We start from the raw sequence: 23,730 nt of genomic DNA, 5'->3' as shown, positions 1-23,730 counted from the left end.
TGAGGGCTCACGCACAACAGGGAAAACACCTATCATTTATGGGCTACATGGAAGGGAATACATGAGCACAAAGGTACTCAAAAAATATTTGTCAAACAATTCAGGACTTGAGAAAAGTAAAGCCTTGACTTATTTCTCAACTCAGATCTCTAATAGCATCCTCAGGTTGCAAATCAAATACGTAATGACAGAAGGAGACTGAAAGGCTGGTAACAAAAGCATCCAATGTATTTACAATATTTTCTTTCAGAATTAAAATAAAGAAGTTAGAACATGTAGGAAAGCAGGAAAACCAAACATAGTGGCAACTGAGAGCATATTTTCTACTCCCATATACCAGTGAAAATCCAGACCAGCCTAGACCCAAACCCCAAAGGCATTGTCATTGCACAGGTAGTCATCATTTTGGCAGGAAATATGCTCTTCTGGGACCCTGGAAAGAGGGGCTCAAACACTGCTGCAGCCACAGGTGCCACAAGTGACAAGTCACTTAATCCCTCTGCAAACGGGGTTGTTACTTCCCCAGCTCTCAGTGATGTCTGGCAGATAAAACACAGGAACTGCAATCAGGCATTAAGAAACTGCTGCGGTAAAGGCTGCACAAGCACCAGATGAACAGATCTGTTTCAGACCCCACAGCCATTACAGAATGAAGCAGGATAGAGGAGAGAGAGCAGAAAGCATGCACGCGCACAGAGATCTGCCCCATTAATCCAGCAGGCTGCAACAGGATGAAAGGCACATCCAACAATTCCAATCCTGCTTGTGCAGCAGTAAACACCCTCCCAGTGTGCAAGGGAGGCACTGCTGTCATACTTACAGGGCAGCAGCCAAACCAAAAGGCACCAAAAGGTTCTGCCAGCATACTTTGGCACCAAGCACTACCCACTCTATTCTTTGTCCAGTGCCCCTGTGGGAAACAAGGTTTAGGGGTGCATGCAGAGAGAAGCCAGCACAGCTAAGCCCTAAAAAACGCAAGAGGAAGTCAAAATCACTCTTGAGGCACTTCCCAAGCCATTCAGAGTTAGTGTGTTGGCCTCTCCTGCCTTCCATGCACCCCAAAATCTGTTATTCATTACTCTTCATCTCACTGCCAGGTGGATGAATCAACTTTTCAGGGACTGAATATCCTCTGTATTCCCTTACATGAGTGAGTCTTTGACACCAACTGAAATCCTCAGATCTTCAATTATCTCATTACCCTCCTGCATCTGTAACACCACAACCTGAAACTCCTCTCCCCCTGGAAGTCTTAGTGACCTGAATTATTTTCAATTTCCCCCTTCATGTCTGTGGTCATGCTTTTTCTTCAGAAAGCATCTGAATCACCATGAAACCTCTGAATCAAAACCAGGAGCCAAAGAAGGAGGGCAGACGCACAGGTGAAAAGTGTCTTCCATTTGCCCCACTCTTCCTGCCACCAGTCTGCAGCTCCCAGCCACGTGCAAATACCTGTGCATGGCCGGGTGTCTGTCCAAGCTGAATTTTAAAGAGGTTGGGAAAAAAATCCCAAGTAGGGACATATTCCATTAAACCTTGAGCACACACACTGAACCACTATGCATTAATGCACTTCTGTCCCCCCACCCAAGAGAAGGAGCTTGGGTGATGGCAGAGGGAAGAGGGGATAGATGGCAAGTGAAGTCTTTGTTTTAATTGGCTGCTGTTAAGAACATTAGAAGGATGTTTGAAGGAGAATGATTACGGGCAGAGTGCAGAGGAGGTAATCAGAGGTGTCCAACAAACTGAATTTATGATGTGGCTTAGCAATCCATCACCCGGCTATCATTCCTATGTACGTGCACATACATAAGCCTCAAAATATATTTAGCTCAGGGAGTCTGGAAAAAAGAGGCTTTTCTTGTAACCCCAGCTAACAGTACTTTGCTCCTTATAATATTACAGAAGCAATCTTTTTCCAACAAGGGGGGGAAAATCAGATATAAAGGATAAATTGTTTTAAATTCTTCTTAGTGTGAAGACAACTTTGTTTACTAAACGCATACGAGGGAACATATGTGTACAGCACAAACTCAGCAGTGGAAATTTGGCTCCCTGCAATTCCCTGTTATATAGATGCATTTTTTCCAGAGGAAGTCCAATGGTCTTGTTTGTTTTCACCACTAATAGAGGAGTTCAATGAAATTTTCTATTGGGAAAGTCTAATGAGGTCAGAATAAGAGAACAGAGTAAGTAGGAAGGAATGTCATTGCGTTTTATTTTTAGAAGAAGGATAAAGGTGGGGCCTCACAAGAGGCAGGGGATGGGCCTGTTTTGGCACAGAAGGCCAGGCTGGAACACTTGGTCCTGTGAGCCTGAGGGGGTTTAGGGCTTTTTATTTTTTGCAACAACGAATCCCTTGCCAAAATCAGTGAATGAGTGGAGGGGTGCAGCTGGGAGAAGAGCAGAGTGGTGCCTGGGGGTGCAGAGACAGCGGGGTGGCAGCAGCCCTGGGAAATGACTGAGGGGCAGTTCTCAGCCACACTCCCCTCCCCAACCTGATTCCCCTTCTCTCCTGGGAAGATGAGCCCCTTCAGCAGCTCCACTGACCTGTGGATCTCTCTACTGCAATTTAAAGAGAATCCAAGTTACAACAGGGTAAACATGGAAGGAATCAAATGCAAGAAAAGCTCAATGCAGAAGTGCAGAGGGGCACACGGCTCTGCAAAGAGAGCAGTCATGACTATGACAGGAAACAGGACTGACTGTTGTTAAGGCTGGATGTCAAAACCCAGAGAGGCAGCCTAGGGAGACAAGATGGGCCAGAATAAGGCTGTGAAAATGAAAAGGAAGGAACAAAGCTAAATTAAAGAACCGAGGCAGAGCGGAAAGGGGCTTGACTGGGATAAACAGGTAAGGAGGAAAAAGGGTGCATTCAAGAGCAAGCAGGCTGTGGTCTGTTTCCTGGCATCAGCTAATCTGATTGGCACAGAGATACAAGAAACAGAGGCTTAAATAGCTCATGGGAGCAGACCTTCAGCTGGAGAGAGCCATCATCACTCAGCAATTAACTCCCTCATAGGCTCTGCCCTCAAACCCGAAGTGCAGAGCTGACCCTGCTGAGCACTGCCAATGCAGAATGAAGGAGCGTAAGAGGAAGTGTCTTTCCAAGGGTTAACAGACAGCAGAGAACAAGCTGTTCCATGCATTCAGGTCACAAAAAACAGAACTGGGACTCGCCACACGCACCATGCACACGCTGCTCTGCCAGGATCACCACAGCTCAAGTGCAGGAGCAGCCAACTCTGCCTGCTAGGAATGAGACTGCAAGGAGTTTCACCTTAAAAACGTGCAAGGACAGCATTAACCCAGGGGAGTATTATTTAGGGAAAACTGAGGCATCTGAGAAGACCGGAGACTAGAATCTCTGTTCTGCCTCCTGATATTCTGTCTAGGAAAGGAGTAAGGGAAAACTCTTTAGGGGGAATGTGTGCAAGACCAGGCATAAAGCACTCTTTCACTTTTCCTGTGCTATCAAGTGCTGCAGGCTTCCTACTTGTGCTGAATATATAGGTGGAAACAACCCAGAAGACTGGAATCAGAAGCCCAGGAATGGTTCAGGGAGGGCAAGAAAATGCTCCTTGACAGGGAGTCATGAGAGGCTGGACTTCTCCTCCAGCATGCAAGCCCTCAAACATCGTATTTCAGAGTGGTGTGCTGTTTGTGGGTCATTCCTCTGCTCCTGTCCACAGGCAGGCATGGGGAAAGAAGGCAGGAGCAGCAGGAGTGTGGAGGAATGACCCTCCTTCCAGCTGGGCTACAGCTGGTGAAAACGATCCAGCAGCCCCCAGAGATGCCCCAGAGTAACAGCACAGCAGACATGCACAATCTCCCACCCTGGTGCTCCAGCCTCCCACTCCTTCTGAGGGCTCCTTAGCATGCCACTGTTTCCCTTTTGGCAGGGACCTCCAGAGCTCCACTACGACTCATGTGAAGGGAAAGACCTCCTGTAAGTCTCTAGCCACAGGCATGCCCTTGTGACATCCCTGCCCTTCCCCTGGCTGGCTTTATGATATGCCACAGACTGAGCATCAGTCTCTTCCCAGAGACACATGCTTTTTGGGGCTTCTAGTATCAGCAATGAAATTAAAATCTATGTACAGCACTTTACAAAGCTTATTTTCCTGTTAGATAAAGGGAAGGGGCAGAGTGAAACAGAGTAATTGAAATGACACAATTTCCAACCCTTTCTGGGAGCTTGACACAACAAGTCTCATTTCCAACCCCAGACTTGGGAGAAAGCTTGCAATTAAAAAAATTAACAGTGACCTTGAATACAATGGCTACAGTTTAACTAACCCGCATTCAGTCTTTGTTAATCAAGAAGCCCTTCTGTAAACTACAGCACAAAGGCACTTTTCCAAAGATCAGGTTACCTCAGCCCAGCCACACCACGGTGGAAATTTTAGAGACCTTTATTTAAAAGCTCAGAAGAATTCTCCACTGCTGAAACCACCCTATTCACTCTCCACCCTCTGCTCTGCAAGGAGCAAGGTGAGCAGGAGCCTGGCTCAACCCATGGCTAAGGCAGGGCTTGCAGTTAAGCAATAACAACAAAGCATTTCCAAGGCACTGATGACCAGCTGGGTGGGGTTACATCACATCCATGGACAGCATCTCAACCTCTGAACTGCACAGCAGAGGCTGCACCAGGATTATAAAACAAAATGAGAAGATACTCTTTAAAAATGCATCTTTCAAGGCTCTGGAGAGCCTTACAGCTACATCTTCAAAAATAATCACATCACAGGTACAGGACAAGGTTAGCAAGTAAGTGCCTAAAGCTAATGAGCCAGTTTATCCATTTTATCTAGCAGAGGAGTGGTTTTTACCCTCCATTCCATAGTAATGTTACCTTGACAGGTGCAGTGCCCACAGTAAATACTATGTCTGTCCCATATTCTGAATTATCCCTTTAGGGATGAAAGCAAAGACACATATTCATGGAATGGATGTTTCCTGCAGCCTCCTGCACAGCTCGCAGCATCAGAAAATTAAGATGACTTGAAGAGCAAAGCCTGATGCTGCTCCTAAAGCAGAACTTATTTGGTATCATTACTCATAGGTCAGTTAAACTACAGAGTTGGCTACTCTGGACTCTTTTCTGCTTACTTTTTTTGTGGATTATAGAGCAAAATATAAATTTCAAAGAAATGCCCTGGAAATGCCATGTGCCCTAGGACACTAAGCCTAACTTTGCCCCTCTCCTTAAATTGTTGCCCTTAACAAAATATCAACAGCATGCCTTTGCTCTTATTGACTATCTGGAATACCACTGAAATGTGGTGGCAGTTGGTAATTAGTATTTTTAACTCTTGGGAAATGTTTTTTATGGCAGTACTTCCTGCTGGGGTTGGTTTCAACATGTTGTCCTCACTCCTCTGGAAGGCTCACCAAGACCACATAAGATGTCAACATCTGTGCATGTGGATGGACCAAGGTCTTAGAAGTGCTGTCAGACTACACAACAGCTATGAGGTTCAAATGGTCTTGTTTCCATCCAGGCACATGTTCAGCATTCTAGATTTGTGCAGTTTTCCCATAATTCTCCTCTCTTGGCAGTTTTAATTGCTAGATCAGCACATCCCCCAAGCTCCACACTATTTCTGCCCAGCCTGAGCTCTGCCTGCAGACAGGAGGGCTCTTTTTGTCTGGATCTTTATTCTTTCAACATAATCTAAATATCACTCCCTTAACACCTGATTTAGTATTTCAACCCCTCTAATTACACACAGTGAGATTTTATCGGAAATCTGATTATTGTTTGAAAGTCTGAGCATTTCATCCCAGCCTCAGAATTGATCCATTGACTGCCTTTAAATCTCACATTTTAATTTAACATTTAACACTTTATACCCGCATTAATTACATTTCCCGTGATCGATATCAACAAACACCATCTCTGGCCTTCTCCTGATAGAGAAACCTTGGAGACCCTGCTCTGCCAAACACTCAAGACAGCTTTGCTCTTAAACATGGACATTTACGGGGCTGATCTATCCAGTGGAAGAGGAAGAAAAAGGAAAAAGCCATGAGAAACAGCAGTAGTGAGTAAGTAGCAAGGTTTAGCAAGCAACACCACCAGAGGAGAAGTGCAGGTACAGACCTGGCCATGGTGGTGGCACGGGGACTTGCCTGGCCCCAGGATACGGGGAGCAGAGACTCCAGCCAGCTCAACATCCATCCGTTCCACTCCCACCTTGGCTGGAGGGCTCTGAAGCAGGGACCCCCCAAGTATAGGCTCCATTGTAATTCCTGCTCACTGCAAACAGTGGGTGAGCTGGGCTTGGCCTGTCCAAGAGCTGCATGCAAGCCCTGGGCCACAGGAAATGCCTGATGGCTCTGTATCTCCTGGCATTTAACCAGCCTGCAGGTCTAGTCCCCCTGTTTGCCTCCACACAACACAACAGCAAGAGCAAAGTGCCCCTCTGACCTCCAACTCTAGCAGATCTCTTATCAGCAGACAGCCATCATGCTGCCTTTCTATCCAGCCAGTCTCAAAGGTATCTGCTCTAAGGCACTGGATTCAGCTTTGCCAGGAGGACAGCACCAGATATCTTTCTCTAGGCCATGGGAAGCAGAACTGGCTGTGCTCAAGGAGGGTCAGGTCCTCCGTGTACCCCGTCTGCAATGCTTTTGTGTTTGTGTTGCAACTGGAGATGGAAGATGACATTGTCCCCAGTACTGCAGAAAACAGGAATATTTGTCCCTGAATAATTTCTCTAGCATATTAAGCACAAGTCATTCTTATGCAAAGACTGCCCTGTACAGCTGCCAAGGTCAGTGAGACCTTGCTTTATTTGCTGCATAAGGGCTGGCTGCGCAAGTTTTACCTTGTACATATTTTTCCATGCGTTGTCTTAGATTTCCCTGCTGCTAGTGTCTATGCATCTTGCTGTCTGTTCAGTAGGTCACGCTACCTTCTCTGGCTGTTAATAATAACTACCCAATACCCAGTGCTCCAGAACAGTCAAAATTCCAGCAAACCAACCCTTACAGTATGTTTAATTCAAAAGACAGCAAGAACAACATTGAATAACAATTTTAAAGGAAAACATGCTCCACAGCTTTTGCTAACAACATCAATATGTTTCCATTTTCAGGGGGTCGTGACCTGCTATCCACTCACACAGACATCACTGTTCACATTCTAGTATCTACATACAGATGATTTTTTGTGCAAGGATTGCATTCAACCACATGGCACTGCCTGCACACACAGGCTCTGGATTACAATATCAGTGAGTGCAGTCTTCAGGAAGCAGCCAAATACTGAAGAGCCTGCATTTAAATAGATTACAGGATCTGAAAATAATTCCTTATGTTTTTTAAACTGCAGACACATTTTTACAGACTACAGCCAATAGTTATACCTAAACTAAAGACTGCCCCTCTCCCCAGTTTACTAAATCCTGTAACACTGAAGATGCAATAGTCAAATTTAGATATTCACACAAGGAAGAAAAATAGTATTTTGAAACTGTATAGTATCATGATACTGCAAAACTCCAAGCTCCTGACATTTAACCCAAGCAACTCCTTTGCAGAAGAACAGAATAAAGTGATCTACCTGAGGTCAGTGGCCAGTTAAGAAAACTTGTCAACAGCCTGCCCTGTCAGGAAGCACCCTGCCTCATCCCAGCCTGTGAACCCAAATCAGTGGGGAGACGACAAACAAAAATTTCTAACACATCCCCTGATTGCCAGGAGCAGTGCAGCAGAGCCCCCCAACAACCTTGCTGGTTTATTTCCCCACACCTGATCCACCACAGCAACATTTGGTGCTGAGCTCCAGCTTATCAGTGTGAGAGGATCTGGTCTGGTGAGAACAGCAAGCCAGGACCCCAAACAATGGATCATACATCCTTCTTCCAGCTCAGAAATCCACCTGTTTTAACTGTCTCACTTTGCCCCCCATTCACAATTTACAGATAATAACACTAATGTCATATCACCCTGAGGGCTACAAGCTCCTGGGGTAGAAACCCTCTTCCCCTTTACCCTGCCGCAGTCTCTGACCTTGATAAAGCTCCACAGCCACTACCAGTAACACAAACCATCATTCAAACTTAAACACATCCTGGTGCCAGCAGTCTCTCAACTGGAGACAGGCAGCACTACAATGGGGCTGCACAGAGGGGTTAAGAAGCACTGCTGAAAAGGGATGCAAACAAGGACTTCAGGCTCTGAGCAAGCACACTCTGCCATACAAAAGGTGAGCATCACTTGTGAGCAAGAGCTGTCTGGCTGAGTATACTGCCTTTGTTAACAGAGAAGGTTGCATGATGGAGTGGGCTAATTAACTGCATTTTACTTGGGGAAACCCAGGCTTAAATCCTGGCTATTGTCACAGTTGAAAATGAATTTAGGGACCAGAACAAAGGCCAGGATAATTTATTTTCTTGAAAATCATCAAATAGTTGCCTGTCCCCTGACAGAGAGGCCCAGAATTCTATGCCAGGCCACCACTGCTTATGCAGTTATTTCTCCAAATATAAAAGTTATTAACTGACTTATGTGAGTAATGATCACAGCTATCCATGCTGCTTAGCTGGACTGAGCACCCCAGCGTGATGAATCTCACCATTCCACATGGCCTGTGCTTTGTGATGCAGTGCTGCAGTGCCACATGGGTTGCAGGTCCTACAGGGAGGGACATCATGCCTGGCAGGACTTAAAATTCAATTTTCATATGGAGTCATTTATCCCTTGACTTTGAAGAGCTAAAGCACAACTCTGGTGTAACTCTAGTTACTTCACTGGAAAACCACTAGGACTGGTTGTGGTCCAAGGGAGCTGAGGGTAATTTCCCCACTTCCTCCTGGCTGAAGCCTGCCCAGCAGAGCCAGGAGGGAAGCAAGTACTTTCCCCATAAAGTAATTCTCTATTTTTATCATGCTAAGAAAGTTTTTTATTTGGAAACTAAAACTCCCGCTTCAGAAAGAAGCTAAGCACCCTCTTCCTTTCTGATTTATACCACAGAAGTGTTCATCTAATCAAATCAGCCATTTCTTCTGAAAGGCTGAAAGGAATCATTATGGAAAAAAATCAGACCAGCAGACCAGCTCCTGAAGGTCTCCAGGCAAGGAGTACAGATAAATCACATTCCTGACCTTGGAGGTGGCATGTTCCTTCATACTACTGTTTGCAGTGTCACCTCACCCATCCCAAAGGACAGAGATCCCTGGTGTCAGAGCACTTCTGAGAGCAACATACTTAATGTGTAGGCAGCAGCTAATGATCATGAAGCACAATTTTGGGCACAATATGCTGTTCTACCAAAGTATGGGGTTAGTGCTTCTGAAGTGCCATCACCCTCCTATTTCCTTCTCTCTCTCAGAAAAAAAAAAAGACAGCCTTCAACATCCTCAGCTACCTGCACAACTGAATTTGGGTAGGAAGACACAATGGAGGTCAAAAGGAGCACAGAAACATTTTCTGAAGCAGCTTCCAGCACATAATGCTCCAGCATACAGCACAGCTCAGCAATACAGCACCTTTCATCTGCACCAAGCAGGAGACCCAGACACTTAACCCTCCAACACAACAAAGTGAGGGGTGGGTGTTGTCATCACAGCAGGGTTTTACACCAAGCCAAAGGTTTGCGTGGGAGGCTTCTCTTGAACAGCAGAAGAGGAAAGCTGAAGTCAAACTTCTATCCAAAAAGTCAGACTCAGTCAGAAGACTCCCATGAACTGCAGCCACAGTGTCCTGGGGCCCACAGAGAACTCGGGGACCAGGAGGTCCCTGCTCCCAGGCACAGCGAGATTCCCACGGCCAACCCAAATTCTGCAAACAAGGGCCACGCATCTCCCTCCACTGTTATCTTTAAATCCTCTTTACTCTGCAGAGCTATTCTCCACCCTCCTTCCCTTTTAATCAGCCCTGACCTACAGATGTCAGCCTCATTTCAGCTAAGTCAACACAACTGCCACATCTAGGATGCTGTTACAGGAAAAAAACCTTACACTCCTGGCTGGATTCCAGAGTCTACTGCTTGGTCTAGACCTGACCTCGTTCCTTTTCTGCAAGCTTAATCCTACACCTTAAGGGCACAGCAAACACACAGAGACTCCACCGTGGGCCTGTCTGTGCTGTCTCCCCTTCAGCCTGCAGAGACTTTTTTGATCACCCTACACAAATACCAACCATTATTGACAGGAGGCTCCCTCAGAACTGATTGTTCTTAAAAACCACACATGTTCAAAAGCCAAAAAGCAAACAAAATACACAGTATTTTCTGAAAGCTGAATCCTCACCCTAGAGCTCACCCAACAAGACATGAACCTTAAATCAATGGTCCCCAAAGTTTCCTCAGAAGCAGCTCTGGCCTCACACTGAAACCATAGCCAAGTTTGGTATATCCAGCTTCATCTAAAGGTTAGAACAGGGATGAAGCCAGCCTTAAAATTAATTTCTTTTCAATGCCTCTGTCATGGGCAGGAATACCTTCCACTAAAACAGGTTTCTTAAAGTCCTGTCCAGCCTGGCCTAGAGCACTTGTTCATGCTTTGTCAGAAACACAAGTCAGGACACCAAGTGAACACAAAGGACTTCAACAGATACCACAGCACCTTACCAGGCACAGCTCGGTGCCCTACTGCAATGGTACAGTCAAAGAGCAAGCTGGCTCCTCTGCTTTGTCACACATGGCCTGGTCCCTGCTGTCCCCACCCCACGTGGCCAACATGCAGGAGGCACAGGCTAGAGATGGATGGACAACAGCTTGTCCTGTCTTGCCCAAACACCCCATACAAACAGGGTACCAACACTGAGTGGGATCTAGCTCCTGCACTCTACCTTGTGACCCAAAAACCTCACATATCAGTAGCAGCAGTGGGAATATCAAACGACAAATAAGGTATTAGTAGCTAATTTGTTATCTGCTTATTCCAAGAAGGCAGCTAGCTGTGGATTCAACCTTCAGGCAACAATGCAGGTTTTTGTTAGTTCTCAAAAACATTTGCACAGTGCTTTGTTAAGTGTTTGTGGGCGGTGTTCAAAACCCCAATTATCTGTACCTGACACAACGCTGAACCAAAACTCTCCTAATTCACAGGAGCTGTAAAAGCAAAACTCCATCAAGGCTAGGAAGAGCCTTTGGATCAAATTGTCTGAACTTGAAACAGACCTTGACTATGTGCTGCAAGAAATCCTCCATACAAACACACCTTTCATATTGTGGGAGGAGGAGGGGAGGGAGAGAAGAAGAGATTAAAACCAAAAGCCAGATCCTCAGGTAACAGAAAAATCAGAGGTTCTCCCTCAGCTTACAGTACCATAGATTTGAGTCAAAGGTGCTTTTAAAGTCCTTTTATGAAATATTTTAATTTTTCTACCTGCTATGTGTGCAAGCTAGGCAGTGCTTTTCAGACAAATTATTTATTCAGCTTTACAGTGACTAACCTGAATTTCCAGACTGCTTCAAAAGAAAAGCTCCAGCATTTCTTTGCAAAAGGCAAAGAACATTCGATTTCCTCCCTCCTTGTTTTTCCTTTTCTTTTTTCCTCCATCCCGCAGCTGAAACATCTCTACCTCTCATCTAATAAATAAACAAACTATGTATCTTTCCATAAAAATGTGATCTTCCCTTCACCTCCTTGCTAAAAATGTGCTGACAATTTTTTCTTTTTTCTTTTATTTTTCTTTGCTGATGCCACTTAAAATGGAATAAATTCCTTTCCTATTTTTTTAAATTGATTTTTCAGTTTAGCTACATACATGAAAAAAAACCCAGCAAGTCTTACATCACTGGCTGCAGTCTTACAACCTGGAATAAACTGAACACCATGCTGAAAAGCATGGGATTACCACGGGCTTGGCATTAGTGGGATACCCTAGGAGAAACAGCCACAGCCAAAAGGAAATTACAGGATCAGTGAAAGTGGCCACCCTGTTGCATGAACTGCCTCAATGTCACTTCCCAGTAAGTAGCATCACAGCACTTATGTACAATTAAGGCTTTAATCCAAGCCATCATATGAATGACCAGTTCCAAAAGGCATGGACTCACCAGGACACATTTCCTGGCACCCAGGGTAGGTGTCCTGAGGACAGCAAGCTCAGGTAGCACACACCTCTCTTCACCAAGTCTTCACTACGTGCCTGCCACAGGGGAAGCAATGTAACAAACAACAGGTCTGGTTTAAGGCAAGGTTTAAGGTTCTTTAACTGTATTTCATCAGGAGTAAGCTCCAGTTCTGCAATTGTACATTTCCTTGGGTGGAGATGCCCTCTACTCAACCCAGCCTAAGACCTTCACTTACACGGGGCTGTGATTAGGGGATTCAGGTCATAAGCAAGATCTCGCATTTTAATTCTCTCTCTCTCTCTCATTTTGGTTGCCTGGATCTCCAGGATGAGCATCATCACATTCCTACAGAGAGCTAAGCTCGCGTGCAGCAGCTCTCTCCCTCAGAGGAGGGAAACGCACGAGGCTGATCATGATAACCTCCCACCCAAAGATGTCTGATGTGCCACAGCACTCCTTCCCCACACTGAAAGCTCCAAACAACAATCCTAAAGCCAGTCTTGCCTCTTTACCTCCACAATCCAGCTAAAAATACTGCATCTAATTCATTGATACCTTTGTATTTGTACCTCCCCTCTGGTAAATCATCCAGAAAATTGTGCATCCAAAACTACAGCAGCCTGCACCCTCTCCAACTCTTTCAGTCCCCTCCTAAGATAACCCTGCTGAGAACCTTTTTGGCAACACACAGGTTCAAGACCATCCTAAAAACACCCACAAAAGGATACCAGACTGCAGCCCTTGTTTCACTCTCCTGTAAGCATCTTGCAGGATTAACTCCTTGCTAAATGATCTGGGACTATGGTAACATGCTCCCAGATTTGCTATTTATTTGTGGCAGCTTTCACTACCTGCAGATGCTGTGCAAAAATACAGGAGAAAAATGTGTGCCCTTGGGAGCTCAAAGTATAAAGGCAGAGGTCAGGAGAAACACTCTGTTCTTATTAATGCAGTTCTACAGAGAGCTGGGAAAAAAAAAAGAAGCCACGTCTGTATGCTTCTCAGAAGCAGATTATGGTTAATAATAAAAAGATTACTGACATTAAATGAATTTAAATTCATTCTTCTATCATTCAGAATATTAAGGTTTTTTACCTTCCTCCCAGAATCACTCCCATTTGTAGTCAGACTCACTTTCTGCTATCACAAAGTTATTATATTTGGACAATAATCACCACAGTGGACTTCTCCTCCTTGACAGTTTTGTTGTATTAGGAATCGTATTAAAAAAAAAAGTATTTGTAGCATTACTTTAACCTAAAAAAAAAAAATAAAAATAGGAAGATAGAATGCTTACAATTGCTGCATAAATCTCTGAAGACATTTCTGCAATCCTAATGGGTTCTTTGCCTATCAACAGGCAAGGGGAAAGTCTCACTTGTGCTGTAGCAGTGTCACTCCTGCAGACAGAACAAGTGGTGTTCAGTCCTGGGCTCTGCCAGGGAGAGGGAGCTGGCACTCGCCAGCGTGGAACATGCCACAACACCAGCACGTGTCACAGGCACATGGGACCAACAAAAGTGTCTGTTGCTGGTGACCAAAACTTGATTTTAAATTCAAGTTGTCTTCACTAATGTTCAGATTCAAAGTGAAGACACTGCTCTGCATCACCTCACTAGGAATTTAATGGTTTTACAGCCAGCACTAGCAATCTGAAGATGAAGCACAGTAAGAGCAGCAAAGCCAAAAACTGATTTATTTTAATGAGAAAAAACTTCTTTTGAAATTTAAGTTCCAGTTCAACTCTAAAATCCCTCTCCCCAGTCATCATGACACTGACAGAGAAGTATCTGAGGATGCTCAAGAGAAAGCCATCAGACAAGCAAGTCACCAGTCACATGTTTGCTGCTGAACATCACGAATGATTGCGCTAAAAAAGCGTCTCACAAGTGTTTCAATCTACATTTTACTGAGAGAAAGGAAACTTCATGTCAAAAACCTGCAAATCACTGCCAGTCAGTCCCAAATCTGGCATGCTTGGCTGGACTGTGGCATTCCCCACTTGCTCTCCTGGTCCCTACATTGGGAAGTAAAGCCAACACATCCCCACACCTACAAAACCAGAATCAGTGGGCAGTTATCTGAAATGTTGTGTGTGGTGAACTGCTGCTGCATGGGATCAGTCCAACTCAACTGTCCAGTCCTTTTGTTTCAAAGAGGGAATTACTGCTGCTAAAAGGCACCTGCCTTAGCTCATGGCCTTATACAATGGATGCCTAAGCATTTTTTAATTAAATCAGTACATAATTATTAGAGTGTTTTACTGAACCAAAAAACCCCAGCACCTTGCAAAAGGCCACTATAGACTGACTCAGCCTCACTCATGCAGACACTCCCCTGCAGCACTGGGCATCCTCCAGCTCCACTTTCACCACCTTTTCCAGCTGACCCAAGCACAGGCTGCATTGGCCCAGGTATCATTCCTGCCCTCTCCCTCAGCCATGACAAGCATTCATGGCAAAGCAAAGAGAACACACCTTTCAGTGCCAAAAAAACACATGAAGTGCATGAAGGAGGAGGCTTAGCTCCTCATGCCACCTATGAAGCCAAGAGCACTGGGCACAGCCTGGGAGCTCAAGCAGCCAATGACTCTGCCTTGGCAATGTGCCACTGTCAAGAGGTTTCCACCTCTTGTCCCAAATACACACATTCCCTACCAGATGTTCCAAGACCTAGGGGAAAACTTTATCATGTAAGCTGGCATGCAAAATGGTGTCACCACCCAGTCTCTTCACCTGGGCTGAATTTAGAAATCCAGGTATCTCCAGAAAAATAAGTGGGTGGCATGGTACAGAAAATAAACAAATCTGTTATTAAACACATGAGAAGCTTCCCTGTACCTTATCAATAGATCTCAAGGTCTTGTCAGAAGGATAACCTTCCACCTAGCACAGGGCACAGAATGAATTTGGCATTTGGCAGCAGCATCCTCATTCCAACCTTGGTACCTGAGCATCAGCTACTGAATGAGTCATATTACAACACAGTCACCAGAGCTGGAAAGTCCCCAACCCAGCAGGTCTTTCCCTTCAGCAAGGTTCATAAAACCTCATGCAGAATCTGTCCTACATGCCATATTCATCTCCACAGTCTCAGAAGAAATGTGGATCACAGCTACCCAACCCACTGCTCTTCAGACCCTGAAAATCATGATGAAGGTGGTCAATCTCGTGAGAGAGCCACCCAAGAGAGGTGCCCTGGGCAGACTGGTCCAAGGGAGTGTGCAGTGCAGGCACGGGGAGGAGCGGGGATAACCTGCCTGCACTTGTGAGCAAGGGGGAGAGGCAGGCTGCACCCAGAGGCAGCAGGGGAGGTGTCACTCACTGAGGAGATGCAGGAGGGAAGGGGCTCACTGCTCAACCTGCAGGAAAGCAGCCCACTCTGGTTTCCTTATTTACATGACCTGAAGTGCAGCTTCCTCAAGCACCTTGTGAAAGGTGCTGCTTCATTAGCCAGACCACGCCTGGGCACTTGGGACACCGCCAACGTTAGCTCGTTACCAAGGCTCTGCTTAACGAAGGGCACTGAGGTTGTCACACCAAGTGCTTCACTGAGTAATTAGTCAAGCCAAATTCATCAGTGATGGACTTGGAACAAGCAGAGCATGCGGAATAGAGGTGTATGTTCATGGATCCAGGAGTCAAGTGCAAACACAATGTGGAGATGCCAGTGCCAAAACCTGGGCAGTCTGTCTAAGGGCATGGAGGCTTCACAAAACACCTCTGCACTCTGACTTCCTCAGATCCAACTCCCGCATCTGGAGGCTTAAGAGAAAGGAGGATAAACCACCTGTAACCGTGTGGATGGTTCCATGCTACTGTTTCTTTTTTGTACTTCAAAAATAACTTCACTGAAATGTATCTGAATGCAATACAAGCCCCTTGGGCCAGCACTGCTTATTACTATTTATACAAAAATGTTCAGACTATATTTGAAAGGAGCCCACTGATACCTGGTATAGCCATAAAAAGATTTATCCATTCTGACTTGCTGGCTCCAGAGTAGGAGATCCTACAACTGAGCAACTTAGGAAGAGTGACCAGCATTGATTAAGAGTTTTGACCAGATTTTGGGGAGACAAACCCTTTTTCTGCCCAGCCAGGGAAGAGCCCAAAGATCCTGATTCTTTCTCCTCTGTCAGTTTTGCACGCTACAGCCTGTGGTAACATTTTGCATGCTGTGGACTAACCCAGTGCCCTGGAGAGCAGCTCCCAGCAGCAGCCAGCCATGGCTCAGAGCTTGTCCTTTACCGGGCAGGATTTCCCATCAATGACATGGGGATGTTTTACAGCTCACCATTCCAGCCTTTAGGACCACTTTAACAACTGGTCCATCAACCCACACAGGCTCCTCCCAGCATCACAGACCTGCATTGCACAACCACACCTCACCACCACACAGCCCCAGAACCTTCCACCAAAACATTACCAAACGCCTCACAAGCACTGATGAATTAAGTCGAAGCACATCCCAATTAACTCCAGGAGCAGAGAAGCAGGCTGAGGTGTCCCCATCTCCCTGCGAGCCTGCAGAGGAGCCAGGCATGGCAGACAGACCTGCCAGCTCCCTCCCTCTGCTCAGCTACAGACCTGTGAGATATTTCAAAGGCTCTTTCCAAAACAGAGGGAAAAGGAGAAAAAAGAAAAAGCTTTCTGTTTTCCTTGAAAAGCAGGTCGTGCAACAAAGAAAGCACTAATAAAGGTTTCACCGTCCAAATTAAAAGTCAAAGCCAGCAATGAAGTGTCTCTGAAATATAAGAAACACTGTGCACAGTGTAAAATTTATTGCTGCCTAGCAGAACGAAGCCAAACATCTTAATATGGAAAACCACTGCTTCTTTTGACCCAAACAGATTGGGAACAGGAAGTAAAAACAAATCACCCAGCTGTGGCCTCCCCACACTGAGAGGAGCAGCAGCCAGTGTTTCCTGCCCACCCTCGCCCTGCCCATGGCTGCCAAGGTCTGCACACTGTTTGCTCAGGGGCCAATCCCACCTAAAGCAGACAGTTTGTTACTAAAGCTGTTGTAGGCAAGATCAGGCCTTTATTGAAGGGGATTCAGCTGGGAAGAGCCAGGAAAATGGAACTGCAGGAATCACCCCAAATGCTGCATCTATTTGCAAACTGCATAGGGACAGGCTCCCCTGCAAGGACATTCCCCTTCTTTCAGTGGCTCTCTTCATTTTCACCAGCCAAATTCCTGACTCAGGACAGGCATATTTCAAGAGTTAATTTTGGTTTTACTACACCATCAACAACAAACCCTGAGAAATTAAGTCAAGCCTCAATTGGCTCAAAACATAATTGCATTTCTTTAAATAATAGCTTTGCATTATTTCTTTTTTTTTTTTTTTTTTTGAGCTCATACATATTATGTTCTAATTATATTTTAAAGCTTTCATTTGTAGCTACAGGAATAACCCAGAAAGACATACAGATGAGCTAATTTTCTAATCATCACTTGACGAAGGACATGAAGCTTTAAAAAAAGTGACAGATAGACCAGAGAACTTGGAAAAAAAAAAGAAACATACAAAACTGTAAGTCCATTATCTCTTTTGTTAAAGCCAGTAACTTAGTGCCAAAGAGAACGGCTTTAAGACCTCAGCAGAGCAAACGCTGAATATCACATACGTAATGCAGCAGCAAATGCCATTTACACAAATGCTACACACTGAACAGTAGCTCAGAACCTGATATTCTGACAAAAATTCTGCTTTCAGCAAATCTCATAAGTATAATTTTTATCAGCTCAAGCAGATTTTTCTTACAAGATTTTAAAAGATTACATGCCACGTGTAGAATACTTCATAAAGCAGAATTAGATTTTTGCCCTGCGTGATTTTTAAATTTTTTTTTTTTAAATATGTAATAGCAACCAGCAAATTACAGCCATTAGTACGACACTGCCTTCACAGCAGATTTATGACAGCATTACCAAAAGCAGAATTTCATCCAACAACACTTCTGGATAACACAGACATCTGCAGAACCAAGGGGGAAAAACACACATAAGCATGCACAACCACACATTTTGTGCATTACCATACAAGACTTTTACAAGGATGGGTGCTTTGTGCCACTGTTCTGCAAGACTGTACCCTGAGCACGCACAAGGGTATAGAACACTCTCCTGCACACAGCAACCTCCAGTCCTACCTCATATTCTTTCAAATCCCTCACCTTCATGCTCATAAATAGAGCTTGGCAGAGGAGCTGCACTGCAAGGAAGGAAACTCACCCCATACTCCTGTTACAGTGCTACATGAAATCCTCCCTCTGCCCCAGCAGGCTCCCAGCAAAAATATCCAAGTTTATCATGCCGAGGAAAGAACAATAAGTGGGAGTCCAAAAAGGCAGTCAGAAGTACCGCCAAAAAATCAGAGCTCCTTCTCAAAAAAAGCCCTCCCTTAGGAAGCCTGCCAATCAAACCTGATCACGAGGCTGTTTTCCGAGGGTGAATAGAGTTCTTATTGACACAGCTTATGTCTGCAGCATGCAGCCCTCCACAAGGCTTTCAAGAGCAGATCGGATTACACAGACACATTCTCTCTGATTTTATGCATTCAGAAGCCCTCAGACATAAAATACCCGGCTCAGAAGGCCACTGCTTTTTCAGCTTGCTATCGGCCTACGTGCTTTTACCAAAAAAAAAAAGCCCAGGCAAACAGATCCTGGCACCTTTACTTGGGCTCCCAAAGCCCTCACCCTCACTCAGCAGGGCCTTATAATTTGCAGGCCAAGCCACAGATTTGCTCCATGTGAATAATACAAGACTCATTCCCATGGTGAGTACTTAGCATCAAAATGAGAGAAGGGAAAAACAAATATCTGCTGACACCATTTAAAATGGGAGACGATAACATCGCTCTGGGTAGACAATCCTTCCTGGAAGATGGCATGGAAAAAGGGGAGGATACACACCTTTTAAAAGAACAGCAATGCACTGCACAGCTTAGCAGGGAAGAGGTGAGCAACTGCAAAAGCATCAGAAGCACAGATTCAGGTAAATCATCTATCCAGGGGCAGCAGTTTGCACACATGGAAATCTGGAGAAAACAAACTAAAAGGATACATTTATACAATTTCTATACTTAGGGGGCACAATAAGGAATTCCATTTCAGCAGCAGAAACTAATAGAAAGCCTGGAAACCCGTGGTTTTGCATTAGCGGTGAACAGAGAATTACAAAATGTTTTATTCTAAATGCTCCAACCGAATTTCAGCAAAAGAGACAAGTCTGTGTTTAAATCATATGACAAATCAGAACCTGAGCATTGCCCTAGACACAGATGCATGCACTGCCTAGAGGTCTGGACTACACCAACTAAAAAGAAACTCCCAGCCCCCCACCTCCAAAAACCAGTCTAAAAGCCAGTATATTACACATGGGTAAGTGAATCCCTATCACCTAAAAAGGAACTCCTGCATCAACTCAGCCACACTGAATTGAAACTTCTTACTGAAATATTACATACGGCAAATACAGCAAATCAAGCAAGCTTGAGCTTCAGAGCTTTTAAGGGATTTTAAGAGCAAACACACACTGTTCAATAAAGTCATCCTCTCTCTTCCCTGCTTCCAGGCTGCAGTCACTCCCCAACCAAGATTTTCTAGCATTTTACAGATGATTTTTCTCACATTTTCCTGATGGCTGCTAGAAGGCTGGAGCTGGGCAATGGAAATGCAAGATGCCATGCCTATCTGACATAGCAGTTCTTTGGCTGGATGTCTGCGCTGTTCTCAAAGCCCACCAAGAGTCATCACTCCTATGACTACCTTTGAATATTGAGATCTTAGCAAACAGTGTTTTCCAGTGCTCAGCCTCCCTCTCAATGAGCAGCTTCATGTTTCTAGTACTCATTTTCCACATGTGACTTCTAGTATGTTCATGATCCAAAAAGCCTGCTCCTATGAGTGCTCCATACTCTTTCCCAACACATCTGAGTCATGCAATGGTTCACTCCACTGACAAAGCCAAGTTGTAACCACCAGCACAGAAGGGGTGTCCCACTGTGGGCATCAGTCACCAAATTCCAACTGTAGATTCATCATCTTCACATGTGCCTTCACTAGCCACAAAGAGAATTTTCATTTGCTTTCAGGCTCCTGACTGAGCTGCAGGCACTGGTGACCAGGCCAGCCACGGTTTGACTTGTGCCTTTAGGAAGATCCATTTGCCAGACATTAGCAATGCAGTTATGCCATGGCCCAGCCTCCTCCTCTCCTGCCTGAGCCCCCCAAGTCCTTGTGCCGACACAACCATTTCTGTGGGCACATGGAGAAGCTGAGTGATGGCTAAAATGAGCGTCCATTTTTTCCTTGTTATTCTGCAAGATTATTCTTAAATTACAAGAATGAAAGAGACTGGAGGAAAAGGCCAGAAACAGGACCACTTCCACAACAGCACCAGCTTCAAAACTGATTTGCAAGCTATGCTGCAAAAAGCAAGAAAGACAGCCTTTCTCTCTGCAGTCACAAGTTTTTGAGTTACACTTCAAGATTCCCTTAAACATGCAGAACAGCCCCTCAAAACTTCACGTGTGATGGCATCATAAGTGCAAAATTCTAAGCTCCACATATTCCTCTTGCCAAGATGGGACAAGCCCAGGAGAAAATTTCTAGGTCTGTAATATTCTAAGAATAACATGCAAGGCTTATGCCAGCCATTCCCCAACAGAGAATAAGAGGGCAGAGCAGGCCCCCACTGATGTGGAACTGGGCATAAAAACCACTAGGAAATCCTCTACGTGGATTCAACATCACAGAGGGACAACTGCCCAGCACCCCTACAGTCAGTAACCTTCCTGCAGCACATGGTCCAGCACTGGAGGGAGGAATGACAGGTCTAGATCCACTCCCTCGTTCCCCATGTGGGTCCCTCACTCCCTCACTCCATCCACAGCAATGGAAAGGATGTGGCACCCTGAATTCTGCTGACCTGGCCAGATGCTGCAGGAGGCTGAGCAGGACAATTTACAGCACTGTGGAGTTCACTTCCTTGCTGACCACCAGGACTGCTTTGGGCCCCTGCCAACACATCCCAAAAGGCCCATAAGGCAGCACCAGATCTGCAGTGGCCACACAGCTGTAAACAGGCTGAACCAGGTGCACACATAAAATTCAGCTGCTCCTAAGAAGCAACTGAGCCCAAAGTAGACTGTTCCTTCTCCTGCTATTACCACATCCCATAATACCTAGAAGCTTTAGCACAGTCCATTGTCTTTGAAAAAGAAACACTCAAAACACTGAAATAATTCTCAAAACTTTTCTGGGCTATCTCTACTTTAAAATGACTTCATTTAAATCTGTGCCATGTCTATATATACACACACACACACCCCAAGGGAAATCAGCACCCGTGAGCAGAGCTGGTGCCCACACACTGTACCTCTGCACAGCCTCCCAGGTCTGCCTGTGCAGCTCCACACCAGACAACCCCACAGCAAACCAGAGCTGCTTGAAGCTGCCCCAGGAAGATCCTGCCCCACTGGCAGGAGCGCTGAAAAGACCACAGCGTGCAGGCTCTCCACCAGACCAGGCTCTACACCACACTTGCTAACACTCATCTTTCTTGGAGATGTTGTTCTTGGGTATGGAGAGTAATGGGGGTCGGGAAGTTTGAAGACCAAATTACAGAGTCCTTTAAGTCCTTCACTTCTGCACCAAACTGAACCCCCAAGTTCCCCCTTCAGGATTTTCCCCCCTCCCAGGACCGAGATGCATGATTTCTATGTTCTTTAGTACATTAAGCTCCAAAGAGCAGAGCTGTGCCATGTAAGGCTTTTCTCCAACCTAGAGAGCAGCACCATTGCAGCCTCCACACACTACCTTAACAGCAAAACACCCGCAAGGAGAACCCATAGGGGAAAAACATCTCTGCAACCCCAAGGAAGCTGCTCTGTGGAAACTTTAACTGCATTACTTCTGCTTCTGTATAATCCCAGAATAACTAGCTTAATTCAGACTGATCCAAGGCAGACACCCGATAGTTTCAACATGGTACAGACTATAACCTCACTCTAATTACAGGATCATGTTACATGTCCAACAACTGCTGCAATTTAGTCTTGCCTGATACACCCCAGCTGAAAATTGCTCATCCCACCTCTTACTCTCTTACTTTTTGGCAGCCTTTGAATGGAGGCAGGGATACCTCGCAACACCTCAGCATCTGACACACTCGCACCCCAAGCCCCATAAAGATTAAGTCATTATTTCCTTGCGGTAAGAAAGGCAATGACTTCCATCAGTGCAGAATAAACTAGTTTTAGGCAAATAGCACAGACACGACACTACCGTTCATACACTTCTCTATGCAAACGCAATATAGGATTATAGCTAAGAGCCACAACACCACGAATTCGCACATCACTCCCCGAGCCCGCCGCTGATCGCACACGGAGCCTTTCTGAGCAAGAGGGGAGTTTTCAGAGGCAAAAGCTGCAGGACCAGGCAGGTCGGACTTTCACTACCTCAAAGGCAGGGGATATTCCTTACAGCAGAGCACGTCTTGCCTTTTGAGCTCAAAACTGCATCCGCGGCTCCCGCTGCCATGAAACGGGAAGGTTTTCCCCCCGCAGCCGCTCGCCCGCGCCTGAGCCGAATGTTAACAGGTCTCTGCCTGGCGTCAGCTCCGCCGCCGCCTCATGCTCGGCCGGGGAATGTTCCGCTGCCCGGGCGGACGAGCTGTCCGGCCATGGCTCGGCGATGATTCAGCAAGGGGGTGGCTCCCGGTGAGAAGGCACACCTCCTGCGAGCTGTCACACCGCGGGGCCGGGGCAAAATGGGAGAGAGAACTTGCTCTGTCTATCATGGCTGCGCTTTTCAAAATGCGTAACCTGGCCTGGTAGGGGCGAGGGGGGCGAAGGGGAAAGGCGGGGAGGGTGTGTGTTTCCATCAGCAGACACATGGGAATAATTGAAGGAAACATCTCGAGGCTTTTACTGATGGCACAAGTAAATGAAAGAAAAGAAGAAGAAAGAAAAAAAAAAAAAAAGAAAGAAAAAGCCAGACACTTCGGGAGCCAGCATCAACTTCGCCAGGCTGTGTTCTTTGTTTCTAGGCAGACTCCAGTGCGGTGGCAAGAATGAACAAATGCGCATGTCTTCATAAGAGTCAAAAAAAAAAAAAAAAAAAAAAAAAAAAAAAAAAAAAGGGAAAGAAAAAAATCCCCCCTCCCCTCCGGCCCCTCTCTCGCCGCTGCGGCGGCCGGAGCCCTCCGGAGAGTTTGGGCTGCTTTTCCAGAACTAAAACTCCGCTTCCCGCTAGCCCGAGCAGGGCTTTGCCACGCTACCAGGAGTCCGGGGGTACGGCAGCGCCTGCAACACTTTCGGCTGCAAAAATTAGTTCTGGTGTGGGTTTTGTGATTTTTTTTTTTTTCCTACTAAAGAACGGAACGCCGCCCCCGCCACGCTCCTACCGCGCCAGCCGCCCACCGCAGCCGCCCGCCGGAGCGGAGCGGAGTCCGGGCCCGCCGCCGCCGCCAGACAAAGGAGCGATGCGGAGCCGCGCCAGCACCCGCGGCCAGCCCGCCTGCGCTCCCGGGACACCCGCCCGCGGGACCGGGACCAGCCGCCGCCGCGCCCCCTCCCCGGAGCGCGCCCCCCGTCCCCGGGCGCCCGCGGCTCGGAGGGGCTCGGAGGGGCACCGAGCGCCTCGCGGCCGCCCCGGCCTTACCTCGCAGCGGCGGCGGCGCTC

At 46.2% G+C, this 23,730-nt stretch overlaps 1 protein-coding gene across 5 annotated transcripts in view; it reads right to left on the bottom strand.

Annotated features, from left to right (window-relative positions):
* Positions 1 to 23,730, bottom strand: part of MBNL3 (muscleblind like splicing regulator 3) — a 91,526-nt gene that overhangs the window by 67,646 nt on the left and 150 nt on the right. For 3 of the 5 annotated variants that reach the window (XR_005956617.1, XM_041485032.1, XM_041485035.1), the window contains exon 1: positions 22,506 to 22,727. The exons of the other annotated variants lie outside the window; for them this stretch is intronic. The gene's annotated coding sequence lies outside the window, so the exon portion shown is untranslated. Of the gene's footprint in view, positions 1 to 22,505; positions 22,728 to 23,730 lie in introns of those variants that run through there. 5 annotated transcript variants of the gene reach the window in all.

This window comes from Pyrgilauda ruficollis, unplaced genomic scaffold (genome assembly GCF_017590135.1).
Source record: "Pyrgilauda ruficollis isolate IOZ18807 unplaced genomic scaffold, ASM1759013v1 scaffold7, whole genome shotgun sequence".
NCBI lineage: Eukaryota > Metazoa > Chordata > Aves > Passeriformes > Passeridae > Pyrgilauda > Pyrgilauda ruficollis.
This window is presented reverse-complemented; position numbering and strand designations above follow the sequence as displayed.